We start from the raw sequence: 16,666 nt of genomic DNA on the forward strand, positions 1-16,666 counted from the left end.
CATGATACGGGAAGGGAGGGGCGCACCGTGCGGGGGGTTCCCCCCGGTGGGGGGGGGGCGTAATGTTGTAACAAATAATATTTCTATTAAATAGGCTTTACTTTGCATTTTAATTAACGTGGGATTATTTTTTGTATTTAGAAATAATAGTACCAACTTTTATTTTATTTATTTTTTCTCCAACATTTGTGGCACTGGCGTGGCGCCCCCTGGTGGACGGCGCCCTTAGCATTTGCCTATACGGCCTATGCCACGGGCCGGCCCTGTGCCCAAGTCATGTTGCTTTGTTTACCTGCACAAGTCATGTTGCTTTGTTTACCTGCACAAGTCACGTTGCTTTGTTTACCTGCCCAAGTCATGTTGCTTTGTTTACCTGCACAAGTCACGTTGCTTTGTTTACCTGCACAAGTCACGTTGCTTTGTTTACCTGCACAAGTCATGTTGCTTTGTTTACCTGCCCAAGCAGGGCCGGCCCGTGGCATAGGCCGTATAGGCAAATGCTAAGGGCGCCACGCCAGTGCCACAAATGTTGGAGGAAAAAAAAAGTTGGTACTATTATTTGTAAATACAAAAAATAATCCCTCGTTAATTAAAATGCAAAGTAAAGCCTATATAATGGAAATATTATTTGTTACACCCCCTCCCTTCCCGTATCATGACTCTTTTTGGACGTCACCACATCAAAAAATCAACACAAGATGTCAAAACGGCCAAAACTGTCAGGTGCCCAGGGAAGAAAAAAAGAGAAAAGAAGAGGAGGAGAAATGAGAAAAAGACAGAGGTAGCAGGTAGGTAACGTTAGCCTACATGAAATTATTTGTCTGTTACAGAATGTGATAGTAACCTGGCTTTTTAGCATTAAGCTAATGTTACATGATTCGGCAATTGCTAATCAATAAATAGCTAGTTCTGTTTTAACGTCGGGTTAATATTGTGGAGGGGGCTAAATTGTTATGGAAAATAATAATGTAACGTTAGGTAATTACAGTACTCCCACCTTACATTCCTCAGGGACATTTGTATTAGATCTTTTAAGCAGGTGTTTTTTGTTTACATTGTTATTGCCTTCTGGTTAGCTAATGTTTGCCCTGCAGGTAATAGTCACTTTTCCACCCCTTTATACATTAGGTATAGTTGTAAGTAAAAAAAAAGGTCAAAGACAAAGCTATTCGGGTTCTTGTGAGTATATACACTTCACTGCCGATGTGGGGGGGCGCCACCTAAAATCTTGCCTAGGGCGCCAGATTGGTTAGGGCCGGGCCTGAATGCAACCATATTTTTGGCAGCTTTAACCGCCATGCTCATAAACTGAACACACTTCTTCCACCATGGAACATATGTGCTGTTCAGTGTAGAATATCAATTTCAATGTCGACCTGCAGATCAAACTATCGGACTAGCAATAATCCCTCATCGTTTTCCCGCGATATAATGCTTGCACGTTGTGAACATGGACACAGTCAATTTCACATAAACCTCTTTTGTGCATATTCGTTCTATCATTTACCAGTCTGCCTTTTAATTGTACGGGCTTGTTATGATTACTGGCGACAAAAAGGTACGCTTTTTTGTTGCTTTATCACCGTGAAATTTCTGTCGTCGATGAACGTAACTGTGACGTCAGAGACCAACGTTGTGGATGCGCAGTGACAATGAAGTTCACATTATACCGGAAGCCGGTTAATGCGAATTGAAAATAAAATAATTGTTTAGCCATAACGTGCTCGTTTAAAAAAAGGAGTGTGTTTAAAGAAAATAATAATAATAATTCAATTGCTTATTTTAGTTGGATGTAATCAAACGTAGGGCTGTAAAATAACTTCACGAATAACATGGCTGTGCTTTTGTTCTGAAAGCTGCGACGCGTGCTAATATCCTGCCCCAGCACTAAGCACATCCGCTGCTTGACGAAGCCGAACGACGGGGAGGAAGAGACGCTGACAATGTCCACCGACAATATTTGCTTCTAAACGCCGTCTGCGTCCACCTCCGGCGGTTGGGATTATACTGCAAGCGTCGGCGGGACACAACATCGTCGAAAGCCGTAGTTCTAGCGGCTGAAGCCTCGCCGTCTGGTGGAAGGGAACCGAAGAGGACGAGCGACCGCTTCCTTCTCCTCGTCTCCGGTGTAAGTAATCACTCCGCCGCGGCCTCGTCTCTGGTGGAAGTAATCACGCCGCCGTGGCTTCGTCTCCGGTGGAAGTAATTACGCCGCCGTGGCCTCGTCTCCGGTGGAAGTAGTGAAGTGCACGCCGCCGCGGCCTCGTCTCGGGTGGACGTAATCACGCCGCCGCGGGCCCCTACGTGTGGCTCTTTGTTAACGCACACCGGCCTCCAACATTCTGCATTTCTTGACTTAATTCTTCATCTTTGTTAACGCACACCGACATTCTGCATTTCTTCTTCCAAATGATGCACGAGCTATCATCACATATAGAATACATGGAACGTATAGAATACATGGAACGTATAGAACACATGGAACGTATAGAATACATGGAACGTATAGAATACATGGAGCGTATAGGATACATGGAACGTATAGGATACATGGAACGTATAGAATACATGGAACGTATAGAATGCATGGAACGTATAGAATACATGGAACGTATAGAATACATGGAACGTATAGAATACATGGAACGTATGGAATACATAAAACGTATGGAATACATGGAGCGTATGGAATACATGGAGCGTATAGAATACATGGAACGTATAGGATACATGGAACGTATAGGATACATGGAACATATAGGATACATGGAACGTATAGGATACATGGAACGTATAGGATACATGGAACGTATAGAATAAAGTTAAAGTTAAAGTACCAATGATTGTCACACACACACTAGGTGTGGCGAAATTATTCTCTGCATTTGACCCATCACCCTTGATCACCCCCTGGGAGGTGAGGGGAGCAGTGGGCAGCAGCGGTGGCTGCGCCCGGGAATCATTTTGGTGATTTAACCCCCAATTCCAACCCTTGATGCTGAGTGCCAAGCAGGGAGGTAATGGGTCCCATTTTTATAGTCTTTGGTATGACTCGGCCGGGATTTGAACTCCCAACCTACCGATCTCAGGACGGACACTCTAACCACTAGGCCACTGAGTAGGTAGGAATACATGGTACGTATAGAATACATGGTACGTATAGAATACATGGAACGTATAGAATACATGGAACGTATAGGATACATGGAACGTATAGGATACATGGAACATATAGAACACATGGAACGTATAGGATACATGGAACGTATAGGATACATGGAACGTATAGGATACATGGAGCGTATAGAATACATGGAGCGTATAGGATACATGGAACGTATAGGATACATGGAGCGTATAGAATACATGGAGCGTATAGAATACATGGAGCGTATAGAATACATGGAGCGTATAGGATACATGGAACGTATAGGATACATGGAACGTATAGGATGCATGGAACGTATAGAATGCATGGAACGTATAGAATACATGGAACGTATAGAATACATGGAACGTATGGAATACATGGAACGTATGGAATACATGGAGCGTATGGAATACATGGAGCGTATAGAATACATGGAACGTATAGAATACATGGAGCGTATAGAATACATGGAACGTATAGAACACATGGAACGTATAGAACGCATGGAACATATAGAACACATGGTACGTATAGAATACATGGAACGTATAGAATGCATGGAACGTATAGGATGCATGGAACGTATAGGATGCATGGAACGTATAGAATACATGGAACGTATAGGATACATGGAACATATAGGATACATGGAACATATAGGATACATGGAACATATAGAATACATGGTACGTATAGAATACATGGAACGTATAGGATACATGGAACGTATAGGATACATGGAACATATAGAATACATGGAACGTATAGGATACATGGAAACGTATAGGATACATGGAACGTATAGAATACATAAAATGTATAGAATACATGGAACGTATAGAATACATGGAGCGTATAGAATGCATGGAACGTATAGGATACATGGAACGTATAGGATACATGGAACGTATAGAATACATGGAACGTATAGAATACATGGTACGTATAGAATACATAAAACGTATAGAATACATGGAACGTATAGAATACATGGAACGTATAGAACACATGGAACGTATAGAACACATGGAACGTATAGAATACATGGAACGTATAGAATACATGGAACGTATAGAACACATGGAACGTATAGAATACATGGAACGTATAGAATACATGGAACGTATAGGATACATGGAACGTATAGGATACATGGAACGTATAGAATACATGGAACGTATAGGATGCATGGGACGTATAGAATACATGGTATGTATAGAACACATGGAACATATAGAATACATGGAACATATGGAATACAGGGAATGTATGGAATACATGGAACGTATAGAATACATGGAATATACAGAATACATGAAGCGTATAGAATACATGGAATGTATATAGAAAACATAGAATATATAGAATATATAGAAACATATAGAATACATGGAACATATAGGATACATGGAACGTATAGGATACATGGAACGTATAGGATACATGGAACGTATAGAATACATGGAACATATATAATATATAGAAACGTATAGAATACATGGAACGTATAGAATACATGGAACATATAGGATACATGGAACGTATAAGATACATGGAACGTATAGAATATATGGAACGTATAGAATACATGGAACGTATAGAATACATGGAACATATAGAATACATGGAGCGTATGGAATATATAGAAAACATATAGAATATATAGAAACATATAGAATACATGGAACATATATAATATATAGAAACGTATAGAATACATGGAACGTATAGGATACGTGCAGCGTATAGGATACGTGGAATGTATAGAATTTGTGGAACGTATAGGATACATGGAATGTATAGAATACATGGAACGTATAGAATACATGGAACATATAGAATATATAGAAACGTATAGAATACATGGAACATATAGGATGCATGGAACGTATAGGATACATGGAACGTATAGAATACATGGAACATATATAATATATAGAAACGTATAGAATACATGGAACATATAGGATACATGGAACGTATAGGATACATGGAACATATAGGATACATGGAGCTTATGGAATATATGGAGCGTATGGAATATATGGAACAATACCAATGTGAAATATAAAAGGGCCTTGTGTAAATTCCACCACCCATTCTCAAATATATAAAGTACATTGCAGTTGTAATATTCCAAGTAATTCTGTCAGTGGTTATTGTGACTGGGAAAGGTAACATAATCACTGTCTTTAGTTGGATGAATTATACTGCAGCGTTATTGATTCACTTCTTTTTCCTGTGTGACAGCGTATGATGTGTTAGAGTTTCTGTCAAAGGTACTCAAACTTTCCCCAGTCAGGGCCACACACTGACTAATCAAAGGAGGCCGTGGCCATCTTAGTCGTTTTCACCTTCAAAACCACTACAATATGCAGGTTTTTTTTTTTAAACAACCAGAACATTTTGGTAGAAATTGTATGTGAATGCTGATTAGCCAAAGCAGAAATGCTAACACTTACCACGCTAGCCAGATGGCGTCAAGTAACAAAAAATAAGAGAAAAATTAGCCTAATAAGCTAGCATGCTAACAGTACTATGCTAACTATAGCATTATTAAAGTTCGCATTAGTGATATTATAAACTATGACACTGATATGTATACCTAGTCAAATATCTTAAAAAGCTAACATTTTAATGTTGGCATGCATCAAATACCAAAATATATTAATCTGAGGTGTGTACCTGACATTTTTGTAATGTTAGCATGCTAACAATAGCATGATTAAAGTTCGTATTGGTGATACAACAAACTGACACTGAGGTGCAGAGGTGGGTAGTAACGCGCTACATTTACTCCGTTACATCTACTTGAGTAACTTTTGGGCTAAATTGTACTTCTAAGAGTAGTTTTAATGCAACATACTCTTACTTTTACTTGAGTATATTTATAGAGAAGAAACGCTACTTTTACTCCGCTACTTTTATCTATATTCAGCTCGCTACTCGCTACTAATTTTTATCGATCTGTTAATGCACGCTTTGTTTGTTTTGGTCAGACAGACAGACCTTCGTGCCTGCGTTTCACCAAATGCAGTCACTCGTGACGTTCACTCCGTTCCACCAATCAGATGCAGTCACTGGTGACGTTGGACCAATCAAACAGAGCCAGGGGTCACATGACCTGACTTAAACAAGTTGAAAAACTTATTGGGGTGTTACCATTTAGTGGTCAATTGTTCGGAATATGTACTGTACTGTGCAATCTACTGATAAAAGTTCCAATCAATCAATCAAAACTGTGAAGGAAAAAAGACCATTTTTTATTTCAACCGTACATCCCGTCAAAAGCCTAAAGACTGACTGCACAGTTCCTGTCTTCACAATAAAAGTGCCGCTCCATTGCGACTGCGCTTTCAAAATAAGAGTCTCCGAAAGCCAGCGCAAACAAGCTAGCAAGCTACGGAGTTTGCCGCCAATGTATTTCTTGTAAAGTGTATAAAAACGAATATGGAAGATGGACAAATAAGATGCTAAAAACCAACCACTTTCATGTGGTATTAGAAAGGAGGAACTTCTTTTTCTCCTCCATTTGAACATGTTGACGTTATCATCACTACTGTCTGATTACAATCAATGCAAGTCATCAGAATCAGGTAATACACCAACTTATATTCTTGTCTTCATGAAAGAAAGGAATCTATATGTGTTAAACATGCATGTATATTCATTAAAACACCTTTAACATGTAAACAAAAGAGGCAAAATAAATAAATATAAATTATATACTGTATATATCAATGTATGTATGTATATATATATATGTGTATATATATATATATATATATATATATATATATATATATATATATATGATGTGTGTGTGTGTATGTTACTCATCAGTTACTCAGTACTTGAGTAGTTTTTTCACAACATACTTTTTACTTTTACTCAAGTAAATATTTGGGTGACTACTCCTTACTTTTACTTGAGTAATAAATCTCTAAAGTAACAGTACTCTTACTTGAGTACAATTTCTGGCTACTCTACCCAACTCTGCTGAGGTGTATACTGATGTTGTGTCGTTCGCGAACGATTCGTTCGAACGAACAAATCTTTTGAGTGAACGTACTGAACCGAATCACTTCATGAACTGATTCGTTCCTTTCTCAGTTCAGTTGAGCTCCGCCGCGACCATGCCGGTATGAGTGGAACTGGCGCATTCTGTGACTCACTGAACCCTCGACGTCGGCGAACGACGCAGCCAGCTACTCATCATGGGGGCGGGGGGAGGGCGAATGATTCGTTCACCGCGGATTAACGACATGAATCACTCAGTGAACGACAGAATCAGGACTCGCGAACCTACTGACACAGAGAACTGACTGTGTCGCAGAGGAGGACGTCACATTGAGGCTCTCGTTCAGTCACTGTGCGCGTCTTTCATTGTGTCGTTCGCGAACTGACACACACCGAGATCCGCCGCTGGGGAAGCTGTTACTGACTGACTCGTGATCCTCCTTTTTTATTTTTTTGAGGGGATTTGGGGATTCGGTGAACAAATTTTTTGAACGACTCAATTTAAGGAACTGATTCTAGTGATTCAGTACAGTCAAAAGAACTGCAGATCCCATCACTAGTGCATACCTGCCAACCAGAGGTGGGTAGAGTAGCCAGAAATTGTACTCAAGTAAGAGTACTGTTACTTTAGAGATTTATTACTCAAGTAAAAGTAAGGAGTAGTCACCCAAATATTTACTTGAGTAAAAGTAAAACGTATGTTGTGAAAAAACTACTCAAGTACTGAGTAACTGATGAGTAACATACACACTCATATCATACATATATATATATATACATACATACATACATACATACATATACATTGATATATACAGTATATAATTTATAAGTATTTATTTTGCTGTTTTTGTTTACATGTTAAAGGTGTTTTAATGAATATACATGCATGTTTAACACATATAGATTCCTTTCTTTCATGAAGACAAGAATATAAGTTGGTGTATTACCTGATTCTGATGACTTGCATTGATTGTAATCAGACAGTAGTGATGATAACGTCCACGTTTTCAAATGGAGGAGAAGAAAAGTTCCTCCTTTCTGTCTAATACCACATGGAAGTGGTGGGTTTTTGGCATCCTATTTGTCCAGCTTCCATATTCGTTTTTATACACTTTACAAGAAATATATTGGTGTCAAACTCCGTAGCTTGCTAGCTTGTTTGCGCTGGCTTTCGGAGACTCTTGTTTTGAAAGCGCAGGCGCGATGGAGCGGCACTTTTATTGTGAAGACAGGAACGTCCTCATGTGCGGTCAGTCTTGAGGCTTTTGACGGTACGGTTGAAATAAAACAAGTATCTTTTTTCCTTCACACTTTTGATTGATTGATTGGAACTTTTATTAGTAGATTTCACAGTACAGTACATATTCCGTACAATTGACCACTAAATGGTAACACCCCAATAAGTTTTTCAACTTGTTTAAGTCAGGTCATGTGACCGCCTGGCTCTGTTTGATTGGTCCAACATCACCAGTGACTGCATCTGATTGGTGGAACGAAGTGAAACGTCACCAGTAAGGCAGGCACTTTGAAGGTCTGTCTGACAGACCAAAACAAACAAAGCGTGCATTAACAGATCGATAAAAATGAGTAGCGAGTAGCGAGCTGAATGTAGATAAAAGTAGCGGAGTAAAAGTAGCGTTCCTTCTCTATAAATATACTTAAGTAAAAGTAAAAGTATGTTGCATTAAAACTACTCTTAGAAGTACAATTTATCCCAAAAGTTACTCAAGTAGATGTAACGGAGTAAATGTAGCGCGTTACTACCCACCTCTGCTGCCAACTACTCCGGTTTTCCCGTAATTAGTACGGTTTTCATCAACCTATTCCGGGTTACGGTTGCAGTGATAAAAAATACGGTTTTTCATTAATTTAAAAAAAACAATTTTTTAAAGTTTTATTCACGAAATCGCGTAACAACAATGACAATCGACACTGCTTCCCGTAACTTCCTGTCGAGCCATTCCGAATGCCATGCGCGAGACTATTTATAGCACCGCTGCCAAGCACGAGGCACCTGTTGCCCATTGTTTCCAAACGAGCGAATGATCATGGAATCAGCCGGAGAAAAATCGCAAACGAGTCTTAAACCGAAAAGAAAACTGCAGTCATTCCGTGAAGAATATTCAAAAGCCTATCCGGGAATAATTATCCGTTCCAAAAAGGGTGAAAACTACGCGAATTGCACCTTGTGCAGACAAGATTTTTCGATCGGACACGGAGGAATTAGCGATGTAAAAGACCACGTTGGGACAAAAAAACACAAGTCTAATGCCGTTGCTAGCGATACAAGTGGAAAACTTTGGATTTTAGCCACAAAAAGGTAATGACACCAATGTTAGCTATTGGAATTGTTTAGTACTGTTATACTGTTAAAAGTGTTTATACTATTTATGCTTTCAAGTCCAAGTTGAAGAAATCTTGTTAAATGTTGACAGCATAACTACCAAAATACAGAAGTATGTCCTTAATATTTTTGCAGTGCTATTTCTGTTGAAAAGTTAAAATGATTACATTAGAGATGTGATGTGCCACTTTTCAAGTGTCTGATGGCTTAAATTAATTTTCATTCATTTTTCATATTTTGAATTCTTTTGAAAGGCTTACAAAAAAACTACATTTGAATTGTAATTCCATGCTATTGACAGGACTATTAATTTTAATGAAGTTAGCTTACCATGTTTACAGTATGATAATTGTGATAGAAATGTGAATTTTAGGCACAGAATATTTTTTACAATTGAACAAGGCAGTAGATTATACAAGCTTGGACAGAAAGTTAATAATGACACCAATTTTTTTTTTAATGGAATTGTTTAGTACTGTTTTACCATTTGTTTACTGTAAAAAGTGTTTATACTGTTTATACTTTCAATTAACAAATTGAAGTCTTGTGAAAGGTTGACAGGATAACTGGCATTAACTGTCAAAATAATTTCAAACTATTAAAGTTAAAGTTAAAGTTAAAGTACCAATGATTGTCACACACACACTAGGTGTGGCGAAATTATTCTCTGCATTTGACCCATCACCCTTGATCACCCCCTGGGAGGTGAGGGGAGCAGTGGGCAGCAGCGGTGGCTGCGCCCGGGAATCATTTTGGTGATTTAACCCCCAATTCCAACCCTTGATGCTGAGTGCCAAGCAGGGAGGTAATGGGTCCCATTTTTATAGTCTTTGGTATGACTCGGCCGGGATTTGAACTCCCAAACTACCGATCTCAGGACGGACACTCTAACCACTAGGCCAATGAGTAGCTTACAGAATAAACATGTCAATCAACCCATATGATTTTTGCTGTAATATTTTTGTTTTGAAAAGTCACTGTGACTGATAGAAAAGTGATGGTTTTAGCAACATTTTAACCTGTCTGAATGCTAATAATCATTTTGCGTCGGGGGGGCGAAGCTGAACCCCCCACCAGGACTTTGTCCTGGACCTACCGGGGCCTGTGGCCCCTGGACCCTGGCTACTAGGTTTTTCTGATTTCAAAAGTTGGCAGGTATGCTAGTGTATATCTGTAAAAAAAATCTAACTTGCTAATGTGGGCATGCATTAAGTACCAAAATGTATTACTCTGAGGTGTGTACCTGGAAAAAATGTTTAAAATGTTATAGCTATCATTAGTGAAATATCAAAATATATGACACTGAGGTGTGCACCTGTGAAATTATCTGAAAAAATATATTGCATGTTAATGTTAGCATGCGTCACGTTCCAAAATATATTACTCTGGGATTTGTACCTGAAAATTGTATTTAAAATGCTAGCATGCCAACATTAGCATGCATCAAGTACCAAACTATGACTGAGGTGTATACCTACAAAGCTAGCCAAAAACGTAGGATACAAATATTAGCATGCATCAAGAACTAAAATGTGACTGAAATGTATACCCACAAAATTAGCTTAAAAAAAATCTTGCATACTAATGTTAGTATGCTAACAGGTATCATTCATTAAGTGACAAAATATTTGATGTTAAGGTGTATAACTGCAAAATTTTAATGCAAAAAAGCTAGCATGCTCATGTTGGCATGCGTCAAGTACCAAAATATTACTTTGAGATGTCTACCTGAAATAAATGTTTAAAATTATATCATGCTAATGTTAGCATGCATCAAGTACCAAACTATGACTGAGGTGCATACCTACAAAATCTGCTTAAAAAGCTAGCATAATGGCGTTAGCATGCAAACGGTTAAAGAATTAGCTATGGCCCGCAGGCCGCACTTTGGACACCACTGGTTTATGTCGTTCAGTCCTTGACCTTGTGTGTGTATGCAGAAGACAAAATCAACATATTCCTTATTACCTAACACAATCTACCTTGAAGTGATGCAAACACAAGTGTGTCACACACCTTATTAGGTAACAACAACACCTCACCTGCCATGTGTGTGTCTACTCCTAGCTAAGTTACACTTCTGATAAATGTGTAGAAATAGTTGTTTTCTCTAGGAAATATAAATACAAATAGATTCATTTGTAGTATGACCAGAAACTAATTGTTATGACCAATAACTACCGTATTTTCCGCACCATAAGCCGCCCTGGGTTATAAGCCGCGCCTTCAATGAACGGCATATTTCAAAACTTTGTCCACCTTTAAGCCGCCCCGTGTTATAAGCCGCATCTAACTGCGCTAAAGGGAATGTCAAAAAAACAGTCAGATAGGTCAGTCAAACTTTAATAATATATTAAAAACCAGCGTGATGTGGGCGCGCATGGAGTCGTATATCAACATGGACGGAGCTGCGTGAAAAAAGCCACCCGGCCTCTTCGCGTAAACTTCCCTTAACCACTCGCTCACCTTTTCTTCATCCATCCATCCCTTCGAGTTAGCTTTTATGATGACGCCGGCTGGAAAGGTCTCTTTTGGCAAGGTCTTCCTTTTGAATATCACCATGGGTGGAAGTTTCTGGCCATTAGCATGGCAAGCTAGAACCACAGTGAAGGATGACTTCTCATTCCCTGTGGTGCGAATATTCACCGTACGTGCTCCCGTTGTATCCACAGTGCGGTTCACAGGAATATCAAAAGTCAGTGGAACCTCGTCCATGTTGATAATGTTCTCTGGCCGGATCTTTTTTTCAGCTATCTTGTTTTTACTATATGCACGGAAAGTAGCCAGCTTTTCTTGAAAGTCTTTAGGCAGTTGCTGTGAAATAGTAGTCCGTGTGCGGATGGAGAGATTGCGTCTTTTCATGAACCGGATCCCTGTCGCTTAGTAGGAGCCATTTTGTGGTCTTTACAGATGTAAACACACAAAGGAAATGAAACGTAATATTCGCGCGCTTCTTCTTCTACGCGGGCGGGTGGTTGCTTACAGTAGAAGAAGAAGCGCTTCCTGTTCTATGGGGGCGGGTGCTTACCTTGGCGGTTGCTTGCGTAGAAGAAGAAGCACTTCCTCTTCTACGGGGAAAAAAGATGGCGGCTGTGTACCGTAGTTGCGAGACCGAAACTTTATGACCAGCAGATGACATGGCACCCCAAACCATCACCCAACCATGCAAATTTTGCATTTCCTTTGGAAATCGAGGTCCCAGAGTCTGGAGGAAGACAGGAGAGGCACAGGATCCACGTTGCCTGAAGTCTAGTGTAAAGTTTCCACCATCAGTGATGGTTTGGGGTGCCATGTCATCTGCTGGTGTCGGTCCACTCTGTTTCCTGAGATCCAGGGTCAACGCAGCCGTCTACCAGCAAGTTTTAGAGCACTTCATGCTTCCTGCTGCTGACCTGCTCTATGGAGATGGAGATTTCAAGTTCCAACAGGACTTGGCGCCTGCACACAGCGCAAAATCTACCCGTGCCTGGTTTACGGACCATGGTATTTCTGTTCTAAATTGGCCCGCCAACTCCCCTGACCATAGAAAATCTGTGGGGTATTGTGAAAAGGAAGATGCAGAATGCCAGACCCAAAAACGCAGAAGAGTTGAAGGCCACTATCAGAGCAACCTGGGCTCTCATAAATAACACCTGAGCAGTGCCAGAAACTCATCGACTCCATGCCACGCCGCATTAACGCAGTAATTGAGGCAAAAGGAGCTCCAACCAAGTATTGAGTATTGTACATGCTCATATTTTTCATTTTCATACTTTTCAGTTGGCCAACATTTCTAAAAATCCCTTTTTTGTATTAGCCTTAAGTAATATTCTAATTTTGTGACACACGGAATTTTGGATTTTCATTTGTTGCCACTTCAAATCATCAAAATTAAATGAAATAAACATTTGAATGCATCAGTCTGTGTGCAATGAATAAATATAATGTACAAGTTACACCTTTTGAATGCAATTACTGAAATAAATCAAGTTTTTCAAAATATTCTAATTTACTGGCTTTTACCTGTATATCATTATTATACTTCATATCACAATATAGATTCTAGGTCGTATTGCCTATCCCTACCTGCCATACAAGTGTAAAAATAAGTTAACTACTGCAAATATGACAACATGAAAAAACAATAAAACACTTTAGAGTGGAAACACCCGTTGACTTTATACTCTTATTTGTGTTTCATTGTATCCATGAAACCATATTTATAATCCACAAAGTATAGGAAAATACTGTCTAAACATCACAAAATGGCACACATTCAGCCAGCCATTTTGAAAATTCTGCTCCGTATACCTTTTTGCAGAGATTGACATCAGTGTAGTAACGCTTCTGCACTCTGACCGTATTATTAGGTTAGTCATACTGGAAATATGCAAACATTGGAAATAGGTGTGCTGTTAATCATTCACATTCCTTATGTAAGACAAGAACATATGCTTGGCTATTTTATGCATTCTAAACCCCAGAGGTGGGACCAAGTCATTGTTTTGCAAGTCACAAGTAAGTCTCAAGTCTTTGCCCTCAAGTCCGAGTCAAGTCCCGAGTCAAAACAGGCAAGCCCCGAGTCAAGTCCAAAGTCAAGACTGAAAAGTCTCAAGTCAAGTCCTAAGTCCTGCATTTTGAGTTTCGAGTCCTTTCAAGTCCTTTTAACCACAGACTAATATATTAACACAGATTGTGTATGCTTTTCAAACGCTGTATTTATTTATTAAAACAAGTGCATTTTAAATTGCAGGAAAGAAAATTGTGCTGACATTGCACTTTATAATAGCACTATTAACCAGTCATTTTAAACATTAACTCATTCCTTTACAGAACAAACACATTGAAAAATAAAGTGCAAATGTACTTATTTGTACAAAAGTGTTAACATTGAAAAAACATGACATATACGTGAACATAACAAAAAAGTTGTACTTTTTATATGTCAGGGCCCTATGCTGCATTGCATTTGCAAAAGACCAAATTAGCCAAGAGTCTGTCAGTCATTTGTGCACGATGGGGGCGTAGTATGATGCCACCATGGCTGAAAACTCGCTCCACTGGAGCACTGGAGGCAGGCACTGCCAAGACTCTCATGGCCACTCGGAACAGTGAAGGAAGAGTCTTCATGTTCAATGCCCAGAACAAAAGGGGGAGAGAGTTGTTTTGGGTTGGTGCACTACTTGTAAGTGTATCTTGTGTTTTTTATGTTGATTTAATTAAAAAAAGAAAAGAAAAAAAAAATTATTTCTTGTGCGGCCCGATACCAATCGATCCACGGACCAGTACCGGGCCGCGGCCCGGTGGTTGGGGACCACTGAGGTAAACAACCAACAGTATGTCAGAAAGCTAGCTAAAACGGTACACATATTCATAATATAGTATACATTTTAACTGACCTTTATTTTACTATTTTTGTCTTTTTTTAGGTGGCTAAAATACGCGGTGCTGCTGACCGCCGTCTAATGTTACATGTGATATATTGACTAACGTAACCCTGCTTAAAAAAAATCACTGAACAAAAAGTATGAATAAGGTAGTGAACTGCAACAGATTCCCGTGTTTGCAATAACGTTATAACGTTAGCAGTGAGTTTACAGCCTCACTGATTTAACTACACAGCAAATAAAAGTCACGTTACTTCGCCAATAAACGTTATCTTACATTCAAAACTTACCGTTCTTTGTGCAACTTCAAATGCCGGACGAAGTTGGAAGTTGTTGCCTCTCCATCAGTAATTTTCGAACCGCATGTGTTGCATACTGCAAACCGTTTTGTGTTGACCACCTCGTAATTTTTATACCCAAACGAAATGATTTTAGGTATCATTTTTTGTTCACTGGCGTGTGGTTTGGACATGTCTTCTTCGTTGGTTGTCCTGCAATTTGATTGGATGAATGCTGTGTGATGAAAACAAAGTAGATCTAATTTGATTGGCTGTTGTACTGAGACCACACCAGCTGACACACGCAACGCTGATAGACAAGTACACAATGAAAAATACGGAGCGCTCCCGAATAACTTTTTCATCTTTGGGTTTTGGGGAAAGTAGCAAGTCATGTCAAGTCATGTCAATTCAAAAGGCTCAAGTCCAAGTGAAGTCACAAGTCATTGATGTTAAAGTCTAAGTCGAGTTGCAAGTCTTTTTACATTTTGTCAAGTCGAGTCTAAAGTCATCAAATTCATGACTCGAGTCTGACTCGAGTCCAAGTCATGTGACTCGAGTCCACACCTCTGTTAGATACTCAAAGCGCTCACAGAGAAGTGGGAAGCCATCATTCATTCACACCTGGTGGTGGTAAGCTACATTTGTAGCCACAGTTGCCCTGGGGTAGACTGACGGAAGCGAGGCTGCCAGTTTGCGCCTACGGCCCCTCCGACCACCACCTATCATTCATTCACCTGTGTGAGCGGCACCGGGGGCAAGGGTGAGGTGTCCTGCCCAAGGACACAACGGCAGCGATTTGGATGTCAAGAGGCGGGGAGCGAACCTGCAACCCTCAGGTTTCTGGCACGGCCGCTCTACCCACTACGCCATACCGCCCCTGTTTGGTGTCCAAGTTGCTAAAAGTCAATTGTAGATTATAATTCATGCACCTCTCACCTGCTGGTAGACCAGGGGGGTCAAAGTCATTTTAGCTCAGGGGCCGCTTGGAAGAAAATCTATTCCCACGTGGGCCGGATGGGTAAAATCATGCTATATTGACTTAAAAATACAACTCCAGATTGTTTTCTTTGTTTTACTTTGGCCCTAAATCGAAAAAGCACATTTTGAAAATGTAAATATGACAAAAGACTTCAAGTTAGTTGACAATTCTGCGGACGTTCTAGTGTTACAATGAAGCTGCGTCCGTTTTGCACCTATTGCTCATCCTCTTTGTGTTCAGGCTCAAAAATCATTTTTCCCAAAGTAATCGTTGTTGGCTCTCACAAAGTCTGCTCGGTTAGCATTGTTGTTGATGGGGAAGGGATCTGCGGTTCCTAGCGTGATGTCACGCAGTATCGTGACTGGCTTTTCATTATCTCTCAAGATGACTGGGGAATCTTTTAATTGGATCATATCTATTTATCCCCAAACCTTTGGTGTCATAAATCAGACATATAAGATAATAGATTCAATATAGAGGCAACTTGTTTTCCCACTCTACTTTAATCTTGAGTTTAAATGT

General features: G+C 39.7%; 1 protein-coding gene across 1 annotated transcript in view; it reads left to right on the forward strand.

The window, feature by feature from the left end:
- Positions 1-1,893: 1,893 nt before the first annotated feature.
- snrka (SNF related kinase a) overlaps positions 1,894-16,666 on the forward strand; it is a 65,277-nt gene continuing 50,504 nt past the window's right edge. Inside the window, exon 1 of the mRNA XM_061982382.2 lies at positions 1,894-2,128. The gene's annotated coding sequence lies outside the window, so the exon portion shown is untranslated. The remainder of the gene's footprint in view (positions 2,129-16,666) is intronic.

The sequence above is a fragment of the Nerophis lumbriciformis genome, linkage group LG21, assembly GCF_033978685.3.
Source record: "Nerophis lumbriciformis linkage group LG21, RoL_Nlum_v2.1, whole genome shotgun sequence".
NCBI lineage: Eukaryota > Metazoa > Chordata > Actinopteri > Syngnathiformes > Syngnathidae > Nerophis > Nerophis lumbriciformis.